Here is an 18,343-nt window from a genome sequence, read left to right on the forward strand (position 1 = left end):
TCATGTGCACTCTGAACCTGATTCACCTTAACACCTTGAATGCTATGGGGATTTTTCTCCTGTGCTGGAACTCCATGAAGCCCATTATTCATGACGAGCTGGGCTCGTCATCAGCGTAGCAGGAGGCTACTGCATGACGAGCCCAGCTCGTCATGAGCGTGGAAGGGGTTAAAGCCCCGAGGTATCACCTTCCATTCAGTGACCACCAGCACACCATCAACTAATAGTGAAAAAGCAAACTACCACAGGAGACCAATGCAAAATGAAATACCACACCATCAAAGAAGTTCAGTCACAATAACCTTTACAGCTATGCACTCAGGATCTGGGACATCAATACACACACCAGGTTTTGCTCCTTCCTGTATATAAGGGCCTCCGAAAAGTTTTTCAAAAATCTCTACGCAGACTATCTCTACCTACCCCACCCCTTTAGGTTCCAAAAAAGACACCATATCTACATGGTTTCAAACCATTCCCTACTTCATATCGTTCCATTGCTCATCGTACATTATGTAATTTCAAAAATCCTAGAGCACAGACTAACCCCAAAGAGTTACTCTAAAAAATATGGCATAATTTTACTCAGAGAGTGCAAGTCCCATGCCTTTCTACTATCTCACACAAGGAGTATCACGGCCACACGCAGGCCCATGGTGGTGCTGAGAAGGCTACAGTCATGGATACCGATGCATCAAAGCAAATACTCACATTAGGCTTGCATCACTGACTCCAGTGTTAAATGAGGCCATACACCTGTGAGAGATCCCTTTACTGTTTAAATGTTATCTTTGAATTGAAACCCATCAATGCCAGGTGCTTAAATGGATGTTCAGCCACTGTTCAGCATAACAGTTTAACAAATACCAAAGATGCTGCTGGCACGGAAAAAACAAAAATACGACCACTGAATTGGAGTTGCTCCAGCTCAGACTCTTGCGATGCAAGTAACATGTTCATTTCCGATTTTTACTTTGGACTTCTGCAACTCGTATTACTAGACTTAAAAAGGAGAAAGGCAAGCATGACCAAAAAAAAATAAGAATGAATGAAAAAAAGAAATGAAAGACAAGATGATGTAGTCCATCACGACACTGACTGAAGCCGGATGGCTCAGTACACCTCATAACTTGCCTTTAGTGTTTGCTTCTATCTTTTCTCAGAATTTTTGTGTTTTCACCTATTTTATTTGAAAGTGCACTGAAAAGGTTCTTAGAGCAGCAGCACTTTAGAAATGGATGAGCTATCAACTTGAATGGGAGAAGAGAGAGTCTTGGTTGAATCTTACAGCCTATGCACAAGCTGAGCCCTGACAACGTTTGCCTGTACATCATACAACAAATATCACGTAAAAAATGATAAGTCTCCTCAAAATATCAAAAAAGTAGATTTCTTTAACAGCTTAGACATTAATATGTCATATTATAGCACTGCAAAGTACTTTTTGAAAATTGACAGTTATCAAACAACCTTAGAACCATCCAGCCACACGCTGGAATCAATGCCATTAGTGAACTAAAAAGCAAGACAGTGGTCATGGGAAGCATGTACGTGGACTGCATTATTTAAAGAGCAACAATATAGTCTACTAAGTCAAACAATGTGTGTTTGTAGAGCTGGCATTCTGATCTCACGTTCTTGAAAGTATTTTCACAAGTCTGAGAAATTGGGTTACTGATTGAGAGGGGTGAAACCCAACTCAAGCAGCAACCACAATCTGTGTCAGGGTGAGGCACGAGCAAACCCCAAATTAACCTGTGGTCAAATCATCTCATAGCTTGGCACAGAGCAGGCAGGCTTAACTTAGAGGCAATGTGTAAATTGTTTACATAGCACTTCAAAAAGTAATGAAGTGAAAACACAACACAATGTAAATACCCCACCACTTTATAACAACAACAGAGCAAAATGTAATAAATAAATCAAGAGTAAAACTACAAAACTTCAATCAGTAAAACCGGAGAAATGAAATTTTAAAGATACAAGTGAATATAGCGACAAAAAGCACAAAGCGTCACTCGCAGCTATCTGGTCTGCGAGACCGGGAGAAATTCAAAAGTTCAGACAGACCACGATGGAGCGCATTCGGATACAGTGACATGGTTAGTCCCGCTGAAATGTTACCTTCCGTCCAGCACAAAGAGTCCCATTAGCGGTGGAGAGGGCAGCGAGACGCATGGAAGCGTCCCGGATGGTCATCGATGTAGCGTGAAGAGCAAGGCAGGCGTCGCAGATGGTCGTCACTGTAGCACTAAGAGCCTGATGTTGTTGTGAATAGTAAGGCCAGAGCTTCACAGTGACGTTCCCTGTGAGCAGTCGTTGCTGGAAGGCGAAGGGTCGGGTTGACGGAACTTCTCGTTGTCAAGCAGTGCGAGCAACAAGCTTTTGGCACCAATGAGCCAGTACGTGGTCACAGAGCCCAAAAACTTCAACTGAGCACCTGTAAGGATACTCCCAAGGGTCCAGGACATGCAAGGCAGTTTTTGGCAATCTGGGGCTTACTCCAGCTGGATCGAGGTGCAGATTTAAGTGGTTGGGAGCCTGTTATGCCCCTGTTGCTCTGAACAGGAGGCCAGCAAACTAGCCATTGAACTCACTCTGGGAGCCCTGGGTTCAGGTGTAGGTCCAATCCCTGACTCAGGCAGGAGGGCAGCAATACAACAAGACAGAAGTCTGGCAAGGGAGTAGTTCTTTCAGAAGCAAAGCAGCCCTACTTCCTAGCAGAGTCTCCAAAGGACCAGAAGAGGACTTAAGAGTTGGTGTCTGAGGTCCACTATTTATACCAAGTGCCTCCTTTGAAGTGGGAGAAGCTTTGGAGAGCACAGGTTTGCCGACTCCCAGCTTTGGCTCCAGAGTAACTACAGGGAGTATGCAGCTATTTGTGTGGAGGGCAGGACCAACCTATTCAAGTGTTAAGTAGGGGTATGCCCAGCACCCCCCCCCCCATCCTGCCAGTGACGGCCCATTAAGACAAACCTATGCCCTCTACTGTGTGTGACTGTCTAGGAGCAATACACATAGCCCAACTTAAACTACACCCAGTCATGTGACCCAGTGACATGCTGCAGGTATTAAAAGACTAATGCAGGAAAATCCCAACTTTTTTAAAGTGGCATTTTTTGCAATTTAAAAATCAGCTTCACCTGAAGAAACACACATGCAGCGCACACGTAGGGATGAGAGGCTACAGGATGACTTGCTTGCATGGAGAATGATGTGCGCTGTGGGGTCGTCCTGCGGTGACTCGGATGCCACCAGTGCTGAATTGTTCACCCCTGGGGAGTCGGGATCCGAGGAAGAGGATGCTGGGAGCGGGGAGGGGGAGATGATGTTGGAGTAGTGCCCTTACGGTAACGCGCATGTGTTCCATACTGTATTTGTGATTCGCTTTGCATTCCAGAGGTTTGCTTACCACTGTGCTATCTGTACCTGCATGGGCCATAATGGGGTGAACGAACTGTGTACAAGTGTTTTTCCAGTGATGCCAATTGTGGGGGGGTGAGGGGAGAACTGTTGTGTTGATACATGTCAAAAATAAAGTTTAACCCCTTCCATGCGGCCGCGATTCCCCTGCTGTGCGGTAAACACACGAACAGGGCGGGGCCGTGACGAACCCCAGCCGTCATCAGCACACGAGCACCGTAGTGCATGACGGCTGGGGTTCGTCATCAGCATGGAAGGGGTTAAAAAAAAAGTCAGCTTTACCATAAAAGAGGATTTTTCATTACAATTCCAAAGACACCAAATATGAACTTTTTACCTGTTCCCCTTTGGAAGCTATCACTAATTAACTACAATAAGGTAACTTCAATGTTATCTTATGGGAGAAGTAAGCCTTGCAGTAGTAGTAATAAAAAAATTAAAAAATTAAGAGTTTACCACTCCCAGGTCATGTAAAACTCAAAAGTACTTTTCCAACTTTTTAAACAGACTGCATCGTTATCACTGGGCTGCCTAGGGCCTACCCTAGGAGTGACATATGTATTAAAAAGGAAGGCTTGGGACTGACAAAAGGTTTATTTTGCCAGGATGAAATGGCAGTTTAAAACTGCACACATGGGCTGCAATGCCTGACCTGAGAGATTTAAAAGGGCTACTTACGTGGGTGGTGCAATCAGTGCTGCGGGCCAACTAGCAGCATTTATTTTACAGGCCCTGGACACAGGTAGAGCCACTTTAATAGAGACTTACAAGTAAATTAAATGTCAATTTGGTATAAACCAATTCTACCAGCTTTTATGGAGAGAGCACAAGCACTTTAGCACAAGCAGTGGTAAAGTGAGCAGAGTCCTAAAAGCCAACAAAAAATGGGTTTAGAAAACAGGAGGGTGAAGGCAAAAAGTCTAGGACTGACCCTGCAGACAAAGCCAAGTAAAACAATAAGTTATAAATAAGAAAAAGGAGGAATGGTGAAATAAAATACTGAGTAGGATCACAGTTTGTGAAGCAGCAATTAATCCAGGTTTTCTAGTTTCACCTTGTACAAATCAGCAAAATTTGTATCTTTTTGTCCCTCCATTATTCCTTAAAGTGTCAATATTTTGTTTTTACTTCTTAGTACTGGAGTGCAGAGAGGGGGCGGCAGGCAGCAGTCACACAAAAGCTTGGCTCTTTTTTGGGCTCAAGGTTCCAACAGGACCTTCGAGCTGAGCCACAACCATGCTTTAGGATCGAGCTTTCAGTGGCTCATACAGGTCTAATTAAAAGGCAAACCAGGCGCCTGAGCAGCCATGAATGTGTGAATGAAAACCAGGCTGGGGAACTGCCCCAGGAAGATCCCCATGGTCTTTATTTCCTCCATTAAACCTGTTTCAAAATCACAGATATATTGTCAGATCGGTGGACAGAGGGACAGGAGGAGCATAATTTGCCCAGGAACAAACAGTTAGCGGGATGCCTGGCTTTCACCTTGCGGATACCCTGTCGGGGTTATCTCACAGGGGAATACCAGGATGGGTTCCCTAAGCAAGCGCTTAGAAACTGCTTGGTGATTTGCGCTATATAAATTCCTGTACATTTACATTTACATCAGATTTGTTTGGGGTGGCTGTAACATGAGATGTGGCAGGTATTAACCAGGTCATGTTTTAACCACGTGCTAAATTGCATCTTTTACACTGATCCTAAATACTTCTAATCCTTCCAAAAGAGAACAGAATAAGTTGATCAGTGATTGCCCAAGAATACACCATGTGGCCAAATGGGAGGCTAAGATTAAATACACGTCTCCTGGTCCCACGTGTCCAATGTATCCACCAGACCACAACTGGGATGGAAGTGATTCTGATTGCAATGCCAAGGGGCTGCCCTTCCCAGGGAAACATAGCTATGTTTGTGGACCTGTCTAGCTGTGAAATACAGTGTTTCTTTCCAGCACAACTAGGTGAAGTGTAAACACAGATTGGATGTCAAGTATTCTAGTTCTCTGGCTAAAATGTACCCTCTGGAACAGGTCCTTTGGCAGTATGCGGTTACTGGACAGTATGAAAGCTAGATATTGATATATTTCAAAGCTTCAGACTATTTCATTCCATTTGGATACCAGAGTTGTTCATTTTCTAATCTTCAAACAACAAAAGAGGACAGACCCAGCAGGGGAATCCAAAACAAGGCAACACAATGCCAAGAGGAGTGGCAAAAAAACAAATATTTTCTAATCTTGTCTCACAAGAGTTACAGTAGTAACAAGGCAAAGCTTACTCCAGGAGGTGGTAAATACCAGTATGAATAGTAATTACACAATATGCTATATCTCCAACTGAATTACATCTTTTAAGATAGCCTAATTTACATGAATGAAACTCCCAAAATGTGCTGCACAACTCAACCCCAACACCTTCTGATATCTCTGCATGCAGTCTCTCTGTGCACGAAGTATGTCTCCACACGCCTAAAGTGTCCTGCGAAGTTGATAATGGAAATTAGGCCACCTTAAAGTAGGGAGTCGGGGAAATACCATGCCCTCCACTCTGATGGAAGCGGAGTTAAATGCCATTTCTTATTTATTTGTTTTTATTCAACAGCAAATGTTATATATCCATTCATATTTTTTATTCTTATAGTATTTATTAATAATGTATTGTTGCATTGTTGTTAGCATGTATTATATTGAAAAACCTAATAAAAATGTTCAACACAAAAAAAATAAACTAGGAATACCCCCAAGAGGTCTGGCATGCCTCTAAAGAGCCCATCTCTAAGACAAACTTTGAAAATATTTACATTTAAATAAAGCAACAGACATCTGAAAATATCATTGCCTCTCTTAAAAAAAAACATAATAGGTGTAGCTCTTCAATATGCTGAAGCGTCTCTCGTTGCTACCCCAGATTATATCACTGCGTGGAGAGGCATTTAATAAAAGGGAAGGTTTTTAAGCTATGGTGCTGTGCTCGGAGAAGTATGAAGGCACTTAGTGGGGTGGAGGGTATATGTTGTGTACAGGGTTGTGTGCTGGGGTATGGGAACCTAGATGTGTGTGCTGATTCCATTTGGGCAAGCATGAAGAATGGGTTCTGAACTGTGTGCATGTGTTAGTGTATGGCAGGGTGTGTAGTGGCAGGTGTGCAGCCAAATGGGTAGACTTGTTGTGTGCAGCTAAGGAGTACTGTGTGCTGATGAGGCGAGGCTGTACTCTGCTCTAAGGTAAGGTGAGTGAGCCAACAAACTAGAGGGGGGGGGGGGGGGTCGAGCCACAGGACTGGCTTGGCTCGAAGAGCCCTTACACAAGCCGAGCCTGGGAGATGTTTGCAATGAAAAGCATGCAACAAACAACACGTAAAATAAGACAGCCTCTTCAAAGTGAAAAAAACAGTTATTTACCATGCGGCAGATTTTACATTAACAAGTCTAGTTACAAGTTCATCCAGAGGAAATGATGATAAGGGGGGATTTGGTGAAACACAATATTTGCCTAAAATCAGAGAGATAAGCGGGGAAGCCGGGATTAACACAGGTGTTCTGGTTTCACTTTGTGCAAACCAGCCACTAAATATTTCTCTATTTCTCGCTCTTTTTTTTACCTCAAACACGACGGCTTTGTTCCTAATTTTGTGCACAAGAGAAGACAGAGCCCAGCCCCTGCCTCGACCACTTAAATGATATTAATAAAGGGGAGAGGTGGCCTTTTAAGACCTGTGGTAACAAAACGTACCGGTCTCCGAAAAGACGAATTCCTACTAAAAAAAAAAATAATTCTGCATGAAGCTATGACGCAACACCATGACGTCACGCCACCCACCGCACACGAGAAACTACTGCGAGGCCGCGGGCGGCCGTGGGGCGCTCACCAGGGCGGCGGGGGCGCTCACCAGGGCGGCGGGGGCCCTCCTCCTCGGTACCGCGGGCCCTTCCCACGAGTGTCTGCACCGCACGCCGCCGACTGTCCGCCAGGCCATGGAGGGCGCGCCGAGAGGCCTCTGACTGACACAAGGCGCGGGGAGCGGTCTGCGCATGCGCGCGGGGCACACGTACGCCTGGGTGGGACGCTCGCCTGCCCGGGCGCGCGTGGGCGGGGACCGTGCGATGACGTGGCGGAAGTTGTCAGAGATGACGAAGCGCGCGGAGGACATGTTGTGGCTGGTTGAGCCGCTGCCACGCGGCGGCGCGTGCCCCGACCCGCGAGCTGGTGACCGTTAACGGCCTGTGAGTACACTTCCTGTGGGTCAACGGCTGTGCTGCCCCCCCCCCCCCCCCGTCTGGTCCAACTGTTGCTGAAGGATTTCTTTTTTGGTGAGTCCTTATAAGTGTGCGGAGGGATACCCCTGCTATTTTTTTTATTTTTATTTTTGATTATTATTATTTCACTTACATTTTTTTAGTTGTATTTGTGATACGTTTCCAAGCCAACAAATTAATATGGAGAGCTGAGTGATTTTGAATGGCAGAAAGTGTTGTCCTGAGGTCGCAGCTCAGGTAAAAAACAAACCTTGGTTCTTATTTATATTATATTATATATATATCACTATCCTATATTTTTTTTATTTAATTACTCATTTATTATATGCCTATTTATATATTTTTTATTTATTCGGTTTTATTCAACAGCCAATGTTATACATCCATTAATATCTTTTATTCTTATAGTCTGTATTAATAATGTATTGTTGCATTGTTCTTAGCATGTATTAAATTGTAAAATCTAATAAAAAATGTCAACACAAAAAAACCTAGTGATACCCCCAAGAGGTCTGGCATGCCTCTTAAGAGCCCATCCCTACGCCAAACTTTGAAAATATTTACACTTAAATCAAGCAACACATATCAGAAAATATTATTGCCTCTCTTTAACGCCTTAACCTCGGCGGTTTTCCCGCCGCGGTGCGGGCGTTCTAAAGGGTGGGCAGGGCTGCGTCGGCCGTTGGTCGTGCGCAGCACTGGGGAGGGAGTGGTCGCGACGGCAGCACGTAACGGGTTAAAAACCCAGGTGTAGCTCTTCAATATGCTGAAGCGTCTCTCCTTGCTACACCAGATTATATCACTGCATGGAGAGGCATTTTTTTATTTTTTATTTTTTTGCAGAGTTTTATATAGTGCGAACTTTCCCTAATCCGAATCGGGTATCAGAGCGCTTTACATGAGCACCAGTTACAAGAGAAGGTTTTTGAGCAGAATTTAGAAACATTCATACCCCGTATGACGACAATGCCACAGGTGAACTAGGAGGCGAGGCTAAGGTTGCCACCTTTCCAGAGAAAAATATCAGATATTTGTGGCACATTTTAAGTATATGGTAAGGCCCATTTTATTTTATCAGTCATTGCTCGTTAAAGCTGCTGTAAAACACATTTTAAAACGTTTTTGTTTTATATTTCTCTGTTTTTTTAATATGTACTAATAAGGGGGAGAATGCTAGCTTTAGGTGATTTTCCTAATTTTTGTGACATTAAAATACTGGTAAAAACCAGCCAGGTAATGAATGACCCTGGTTGTCATGCATACGTACCCGATATGTGGCCTAGATTCTTGTGCACGAAGTAACATGATAGTCTATTAAATCAAACACCAGATGTGTTTATACCACACATATAATTAACTCACATATTTGATGGTGCTCTCTTATATGAAAATTAGGAAAACGGAGGCTTGTGCAGTAAAACCTTTGCCAAGAATAATACAGTTTGATACCAGGATTTTCTAGGTTTCTATTGTGCAGTTTAGCCATTGTATGACTGTCTTTTCTCCTTTTATATATCAAAGGTCTTCACTTTGTTTTTAATGCCTTGTGCATGAGGATAGAGTGGGTGGCGTCAGCCGCCACATGAAAATTCAGCTGGTTTTTGGGTCAAGACTCCAAGAGGACCTCGAGTTGAGCCAGTCTCCTGGCTTGAACTTTTATTGTCTCGCCCACCTCAATTTGTCACACTCCCCAGTTTTAAACTAAAAAGGAGGTTGCCAAACTCCAGGTTTTAATTAAAAATTATGTTAATGTGGAGTTCACTTTACAGTTTTGCTGCAATGCATGCCGAAGAGGATATATTGTCTATTGACGTTTTATTGTCCTGATTTTTTTCTTAAAGCCCCTTAATAGTTCCCAGAAGTTATGTATCTAGGGTAGCCACCTTGCTCCTGTAGCTTTCAATATTCTTAGTCCATCTGTGAATTGTGTGGCTAGTCTAGCTTTGAATTTTATGTTCTTGTAGTCCAGGCGTTGCCATAGTTTTAACAGAACTACAAATTCCAACATGCAACAAACAAATTCCTAAAGTGGCTGAGTTACTCAAGCATGGAACAAAAGTAATTTGAGAGCTTTTTGCTCATTGTCACCATAAACACTTTTTCTAGCTCTGAACTTGGTGTCTAAACATGTTTGTCATTTTCATCAAATAGTTACATACACAACTGCCATATATGTATGAACTTTGTTATGCATAACCATGTGCCGTCATGCCAAGGATACCCTTATTTTGATAATTATCATGACATTTATGCCACGGCCAACATTACTATAGATGTAGGTAAATACTAGGATTTGCAGAAATATGACATGGTATACAAGCTTCATTCAAGGGTCATTCATATTAAGGATGGCAGTCGTGATGGGTCCCTTCAAAATGTTGGCAGTTGACCACCATTATTTGTTTGCTACTACTAGACTAGCTGTGGGCTTTACATGCTCATTATGTCAGGAGTTAGCACGGCTATGCCAAGAGTGTGTTATATCAGCAATGGGTGCCATCATGCCATTGCTTTTCCACAATATTTTAAGAATTGCCACTTTTGTGTGAGAGCCAACCTTATTCTAAGTTTAAGGACCATCATGTTGTGGATTATTATGATATACAAATATATTCCACCATTATGCCAGTTTTGGTATTTTTCCTCGGGTGTCCGTGTTTATGGTGTAGGTGCCCACAATATTCAAGAAATACCACCATTATCTCGGCGCAAACATTAAAGGCGTGGTGTGCAACTTTAATAAAACTGTGGAGAAGTGAGGCATCTGGAGCCTTGCTTGGTGATGTTGGATGCACGCTGATGATCTCGGGGTGTGTCGGAGCCCACACCGAATTGGGAGTGGGCGTTTGTGGTTTTATTTTTATATATGTATATACGCGTCAAGGCGGTGCGGGGTGTTACTACGGAATAAAATACCTTTTTGCACGCAATTTGCTGGGTCCGTGTTCGTCTTTCCTGAAGCCTGGATGTTCAAAGATGGAGTTTGTTGCATATATATATATATATATATATATATATATATATATATATATATATATATATATATATATATATATATATATATATATATAAATACAATCTTCTCCCTCAGCAAAGAAGTGGAGGCCACAAAGGGGAGTCTGTGGAGGGATCTTTATTGCCAATTCAAACCAATTTAAGGGCGAATGCATTTCGGCATGGAGTGAGCCTTCGTCAGCGCCAAATGGTTTACACAGGAGGCGGGCAACAATACCGATTTTAAATACCTTGTCCCCTCCTGCAGGTGAAAACCAGCTCCACCCCCGAACAGCACGTGATGTAATTTGCTGCTTTTGACATCATGTGGGACGTCCAATACATCCATACCACAAGTCCCAGAATGCTGTAGGCAGGTCTGGTAACACAACGGGGGTCGATAAAAATTAAGCAGGCCAATGTCACCAAAAATTGCAAGGCAGATACCTCCTCCGCTCCCCGTACTGCACCAACCGCAAAGTTCCGGCAGTCCATTTTGCAGGGGCAGGACCTGGAATCCAGTTTGCCCGACGTGGAGTACAATGACTCAGACACTGCAGGCCTTCTTGCCGGATCCGAGGGTGGGTTCCCAGTCATCCCAGAATATATGTATGTATATATATATATATATATATATATATATATATATATATATATATACAAGAGGCGGGGTAGGAGCGCCGGGTATTGGCGGCGGTGGAAAGCCTGGGTATGAAAAAGGGCTGTGGCGATCCACGTGGAGTACGCGTAGCGCGGCGGGTGCGCCTGTAGTTTCGGTGAGGCAAGGTCTAGAAACACTGGATTCGTGAGGTAGCCTGGACACCAATCTACCTCATGAATCCAGTGTCTCCTACCCCTCCCGCATAGACACTGGACGCTTACTTACACAGCCTTGGGTGCCACACGCCCATCGGCTGCCACTGCGTATGCACCTTGGCCGCTTTAACTGATATTACAGCCCACGAGCGTTCATTATTCCTGGGCCCCCACGGTCCACCTGCATCTTCAACTTGACGCAGGATTAGCCAGTAGTTCTCGCAGACTCAGTGCCACCCCCAACGTCCATCAGTTCTTGCACATTGCACACCTCAGACCGGGTTTGAATTTTCCCTGGTCACATGGGGCCTGCTGTCCTACTACTTCCAACACGGAACAGCCCTGAAGAGTCACAGGATAACTCCTTGTGACGAAACACGTGTCGGCTAGATTTTTGGTCTTATACAGTCATTGCCTTGTGATAAAAAACCTTTTTCAAATCTTACACTTGTGTCGACCGCCACTTTGTCTAAATTGTGAAAACATTTATACTAACTCTGAGAAGCCCATGTAGTTGGACACGTAGTGGTTCAGCATTGCAAAAGCAAGGGGTAGAGGTGCAAAGGTGTGCCACTTCATTTTCAAGAATTTGTCACTTGTGTAACAATAAGGATTTTCAGCCTGATGGGCAGTATGCAATAGTCCAGACAGGCACCACTGTGACATGGGATTTTATGTAGAGTCTGTGGCGACCCCGCAGTCTGCCTACGCGTCTCTGAATGCTGGGTGGCGCTCGGCTTGCTCATTCGTAGGCGCTTAGGTACATCCAGCCCCTTTATGGTTTTTTACTTTCTGCCCTCTTCGTAGACCGCCTTGGGTCTGGCCCAATGACTGCTTGAGCACTACTACCCGTTGCACCATGGACAGGACGGTATCCACTGCTTACAAAGATAGGACGCCTCCCCCTGCAAGCCCTTGGGAGCTTCACAATATATGTATTATACAACATGTACTGCCTTTTGACTGCTTGTGCATGCATACACAGTGGTGTGTTGAGCTTGGGGTCCAGATCATGTTTAGAAGAGGGACCATGCCCCTCCCTCCTAATGGAACATGTGAGTACATTTATTTATCAGGGAGTAAAAAAATGTATCGCATTCCTTCATTCCTACCGCGAGTAGATTTTAAGGAGTTTACTTTCTCATTGTGAAACCATGGGGGTTTAGTTATTGTAACCTTTCCTTTATTTGAAACTGAAAATTCACCCAATTACACTTTTTTGCTGCGTATAAACCCTCTTCAGACCTAGGGGTATCCCAGGTAGAGCGCCTTCCGGTGGCAGGCCGCCGCCGACGTGAGGATATTTCTGTGTCTGTCTGTGTGGGGGGGGGGTCTTCGGTGCTCTGGCGGGGGTCTGTTAGCTCACATGCTTTCCTATTGTTGGTATGTGTTTGCTTATGGGTAACATTGGAGGCCAGGGTTGGGTATCTTTTATATGGCGGGGAGGTTGAATGAACCACTGGGATAGTGGATGATCAGATCATAACCAGAGATTGAAAAACGCCATCTGACAAGGACACGAATTCCACTGACAGGTGTGGAAAGGGGAGCTTGTGCAGAGTTGTGACTGCCAGACTGGAATGAGAAGAGAACTGAGGCGGCAGCTCGGTGGGTTCATGTGCTTTCTGATCTCCATGTCCAATCCCACGGGTGCTGACTCAGCGTTGAGCCATCAATGGCAGTGGGGTGAAAGCCTTACTCGTGACACTGACTATTCACACCCCTACAGGCAAAACACATATTTAATCATGTTCTCAGAGTTTTATGATAATGTAAAAAATTAGAAGCGGGAGCTCAGAAAGTAGGTTTGTAAAGATGCCTGCCTTGAGCGCTGTCACTGCACATCACCTCCCACACTTCCGTGTATTGGGTTATTTTAGCTGCAGGAGCCGCGCTCGCAGCTCCTGGAAGCCCCGTCCGCGCCGGCTTTGGTTACGCGCCCGGCACCTGTTGTGGTCAGTTTGGCTGCGGGCGGCCGGGCGGACCCCTGCTCACTCCACACACAGCCTGGACCTCGGCAGCCTGCTGTCCGCCGCCTCCCCCCGAGCAGGGATCCGTGTCCGCAGCGCCAAGAGCAGAGGGCAGCGCCTAGGCGCCGGGCTGCAGCCTCCTGGCGCTTTGTGAGCGCCACTGAGAATGGACGGGCTGAATTGGAGTCTATTGGATGTATTTGTTCCCTCGTTGACTTCTCGCTTTACCTACAGTGTGCACGGACTGCTTGTGGCAGCGGGAGGTCCGACGCCAGCATCTTTACCAAACTTGTGTTTGGACTTACTGTCCGGGTACACCCGTATCTACTCCTGTGAGTTCACTGCAGTGTGTGTCGGCGTGCTGCTAGTCCAATAAAACGTGTATGCATTGTTCGTGGCACTTTTTATTTGACCAACAAAGTAAACCCTAGATTTTGACATTGTTTATTTGCTCAAGAGAGCTCATGGTCCCCTGCTAGAAACCATTGATGTGTACTAGTAAGCGCTATCTAATTGTAATTACGTAAAAAAAGTATATTCCAAAGCTAGGACGTGATGCTTCAACCCTTTGATGTTTGTATCCACTAGAAGTAGCTCTCTGTACCGGAGCAGGCTTTAGAGCCTTGGAGCCTGGGCACCTCTGCCCAACCCACTCCTTTCTCCATTCCAACAGCTTCTCCTGTCACAGAAGCTCAGCCCGCCCAGGTCTCCTCAGAAACCGGGTCCTGCTGCAGCGGGTCTGTGCCTAGTAAATGACTTCTGAAAAGCTGATGGCCTAGAAACGCGTGATGCACATTGCCCAAGCAGATGCTGGGACTGTCTGGGACCCGAAGCAGAGCCAGCAACCCCTCCCTGGGAGGTCTGCACCTGCACACTGCCCACACTGCCATCAGCAGGTTCACCTCCTCCTCCTTGGCCCCTGTGGATTGCCATCAGCAAGTTTACCTCCTTGGCCCCTGTGTCTGCCAGCGCAGAGCAGGTAGACACGGAGAGGGAGGAAGAGGAGGCTTCTCAGCTTGGACCACCTGCAGCAGACCCCCGAAGAACACCTCAGACAGAGTGGGCGGTTTAAGGCATTAGCCTACCAGGGGGCCCTGATAGAGCCAGCTCTGTTCTCCACACAGTCCCCACTGAAGACCGCGAATGATTTTTAAACATATTGCTTTAAAGATTGTTTTCATTTAATTTATTCTTAATGTGGTTGGTGTTTGACAGCCTATTACAGACATTTTGCAGAGAATTGTTCTTTTTACATTTCATGCAACAGCCATAAAAAACTCTTTTAGATCAAAACAAGACCTTAAATATGAGAAATGGGGAGGGGGTGTCACAGAGATGATTTGCAGTAATATTAGTGAGCTGCTGCTGTGTTACAGGAGTGAAAACACACATCACTATCCCTGAATATTAGATGTAAACACATTTAGAATTTGGGCGTGTGTACCTGTGCACTGTCAGTGACCTGGCCAAAGATTGCTTGAAAGATCTGAAGCTGGATCACAAATTCAAAGCTGTTCTGAACAGGGGCCCCCGAAATATATTTGACACAGGACCCCAAAATCCTTAAGATATCCCTGCTGAGATTCACTTCATCTTCCAACATCTACCACAGACCAGTTCCTCCCCACCATGCTTAGCAGCTGGGTTATCCACCTGGATCGACATGCTTAGACATACAAAGTACCCAAACACAATGACCCTTCCGAAGACCCCCAATGCACAGGAAGCACCGAAGAACACCAGCTGAACGTGTCCATGCACAACCAGGCAGATAAAGGCATACATCTCATCTTACTGCGCCCTCTGAACCGACTAGAGCTATCCGGCAGGGAACCAAAAGACCTGGTGATGTTCAGAACATTGACTATGATTAAAACCAACTTTAGAATAACCAGTGTCTTCAAGAAATGACAAGTAAATGAAAAGACATCACCGCTGCCAAATGCCACCTAACAGTAAGAGTACTTTACGAAGCAGGACAAAAAGGCACTATTAGGAAAAGCTATTGCTATTAACAAATGCAATTTATTTATTTAATTTTATTTATTTAATTTATTTAAAACGTTTTATATAGCGCTAGCTTGACCCACTAGAAAATCAGATTATAGCATCGCTGCGAAATATCAGTTTCGTATTAAATTATTAATAATTAGAGTAATAATTACTAAAACACGTTTTTCCAAATGCACATCCAGATCAAAAGATATTATTGTCGCCAAATATCAAACTCACCGCTGCAAGTGTCGATCAAGGTGGTGCTGTAAGGTTGCACATTGAGAAGTCTCCAAATTCATTTTATTCCACTCTATTGAAAAAAAAATAAAATCTAAAAACCTGTGAATGTGCAGCTGACGGGCTAACCCAATAAAGCCAAGTGGCACAAGAGATAAAGGTTTGAGTTGTTTTTACATTTGTAGGTGGGCGGTCCCTTTCCTGTGTCACGGCCAATGGGGTTATTCAAGTGACAGGGCTTTCGGAAGCAGGGAATGCTTACAAGGCTGGGCATCTTCTACCCTCCTGTGCCTTTTCTTGCCTGGCAAGTCTTTAAAGTGCCCAGCATATGCATTAATTCTGACGCTCAAGAATTGCCCCCAGCTGACACGCCCACCTCCCTGTAATGCGCCGTAACCAAAAGTGTATAATTTCATCTTCTTCAAGTTTTCATGGCTTTGGGCCGCTTTTCTTCAGATGACTAACTGCGATTCTGTCAGAGTGGACCCTACTCTGGTGCCCATATCCTTTTAGCAAGGCAGTGTCTATTTTTGACATTGATATGTTTTTAGTGAGAAAAAAACTGTTGTAGTAACAATTTCAGGAAATTCAACACTTGAATGGGAAATTCCTCAGTTGAAAAAAATCTATTCAAACGTTGAGAAAATACCACAATAATCTGTGGTCATGGAGTAGTTGAACTAAGCCCACGCATAAAAAACAGCCCTCCAGCAGCTGGTGTTTGCTACTTAGGTTATGAAGAGCTATTACCATGAAAGTGTAGAAGGGATTTATTTTGTATACGTTTCTGAAATAAATTTTTTATATGTGAGAGATAAAAACCAAAAGTAGGACGAATGGACAGAAGAGTAAAATAAGGACGAATATCAAATATGAAATCTGAGCTCCTTTCAAGAGGTTTTAAAAGAGGAGTTTGGTAGGGGAGTGACTTTCTTTCCGCAGTGCCATCTTTAAAGTACCTGATTTCTAGATGCTCGGTGGGAGGGAGGGGGTGGAGGGTTTCTGGATGGAGATTTGTAACTTTTTTAATCATGTTTCGATTAAGACTGTTTTATTCTTACAGTAAGTTCTTTTTTTACATGTCACTTGTTACCTCGGATTTTACAGAATTGTAGCTATCCAAATAAAAGATATCGTAGGATCCACTCAAATTCTATTTTATTTATCGAGCTTAGAAGAATAACAGATGTAATGGACTTGCCAGGATTGTAAGTTGTGACCTTCCGGTTGCACTGGCCTCTGTGCAGTGGCCGCATTACCTGGTGGAGCTTACTGGCTTGTCTACTTTATCCCCGCCCAAAGGATCGCAGCCTATAGCACATTGGAAAATCGTGATGAAGATAGGGTAGGCGTCCCTTCTTTGGCCACTAGTCCACAGGCTTTGATCATGCTGGTGCATCTGAAGGCGGATAGTGTTCTGGAAAAGTCAGTCACAGTCAGACTGGTCTAGTGGCAGAGTGCCACGGTCCACCCATCTTTCACTTCTTCCTTGTCCCAGTCTCCTGTGCACCTTCACTCATTCGTCATGGTTACTCAATCAATCCATCAAACATCTATAGAGTGTGGCAACTCACCCGTTAGGGTCTCGAGGTGCTTGTAGCTACTGCATGGTCATATCTCATTCAAACATCCAGGTCTTGAGTTCTCTCCTGAATTGCTGGAGCGATGGGGCCGTCCTTAGGTGCAGGGGAAGGGAGTTCCGTGTCTTCGCTGTCAGCTGTGAGAAGGAGCGTCCTCCGCTGTTGGTTTGGCGGATCCGGAGGGTATCTGCAAGGAAATGGGAGGCACACCTGAGGTGTCTGGTTGGTTGGTGGAAGGTCAGTCGTTTGTTGAGGTATTCTGGTCCTTCATTGTGTAGGTCTTTGTCGGCGTGGGTCAGCATCTTGAACTGGCACCTTGTCTGTATGTGAAGCCAGTGTAGTTTCCTGAGGTGGGGTGTGACGTGGGCCCTTCTGGGCACATCAAGGATGAGTCTTGCTGCTGTGTTCTGTATTGCTCGAGTCTCTTCAGGAGGACTGCCGTGATTCCAACGTAAAGTGAGACTGCATTGACTTGTTTTTCTATTGAGAGTTTGCTGTCCAGGATAAAGGCAAGGTTGCTTGCATGGTTTGTTGTGACCGATGGTGGGCCGAGACTTGCTTGCCACCATGCATTATTCCAAATCGAGATGTTATACCCGAAGATGAGGGCTTCCGTCTTGTCTGTGCTGAATTTCAGACAATTGTCTCTCATACAATTGGTGATGTCTATCATGCAGATGTGGAAGTTGGGTCTGGCGATGGAAGGGTCTTCTGTCAGCAAGATGATCTGGGTGTCGTCGGCATATGAGATGATGTTGAGTTTGTGTGATCTTATGGTGTGAGCAAGGGGAGTCATGTAGCTGTTGAAGAGGGTGGGGCTGAGTGATGATCCTTGGGGAATTCAACAGGTGATCTTCATGGGCTCTGAAGTGACTGTGGGAGACGGATCCTCTGATTCCTTCCAGGGAGGAATGATGCTATCCATTTGAGGGTGGTTTCCTGGATCCCGATGTGGTGGAGTCTGTTGATCAGTGTGTGATGGACGGCTGTGTCGAAAGCGGATGATAGGTCCAAGAGGATAAGGGGCTGCTGTTTCACTGCGGTCCTGGAGGTGGGTGAGTTGCTTGTTGATCA

General features: G+C 44.9%; 1 protein-coding gene and 1 long non-coding RNA gene across 5 annotated transcripts in view; one reads left to right on the top strand and one right to left on the bottom strand.

The window, feature by feature from the left end:
• The window catches only part of TP63 (tumor protein p63), a 405,808-nt gene extending 398,367 nt beyond the window's left edge, over positions 1–7,441 (bottom strand). For 2 of the 4 annotated variants that reach the window (XM_078667023.1, XM_078667026.1), the window contains exon 1: positions 7,290–7,439. The gene's annotated coding sequence lies outside the window, so the exon portion shown is untranslated. Of the gene's footprint in view, positions 1–7,289 lie in introns of all 4 variants that reach the window. The other 2 variants (XM_078667024.1, XM_078667027.1) reach the window with 2 other exon arrangements.
• A 325-nt stretch (positions 7,442–7,766) lies between these two features.
• LOC144791301 (uncharacterized) overlaps positions 7,767–18,343 on the top strand; it is a 178,660-nt gene continuing 168,083 nt past the window's right edge. The window contains exon 1 of the long non-coding RNA XR_013602354.1: positions 7,767–7,914. This is a non-coding gene — a long non-coding RNA (uncharacterized LOC144791301). The remainder of the gene's footprint in view (positions 7,915–18,343) is intronic.

This window comes from Lissotriton helveticus, chromosome 11 (genome assembly GCF_964261635.1).
Source record: "Lissotriton helveticus chromosome 11, aLisHel1.1, whole genome shotgun sequence".
NCBI lineage: Eukaryota > Metazoa > Chordata > Amphibia > Caudata > Salamandridae > Lissotriton > Lissotriton helveticus.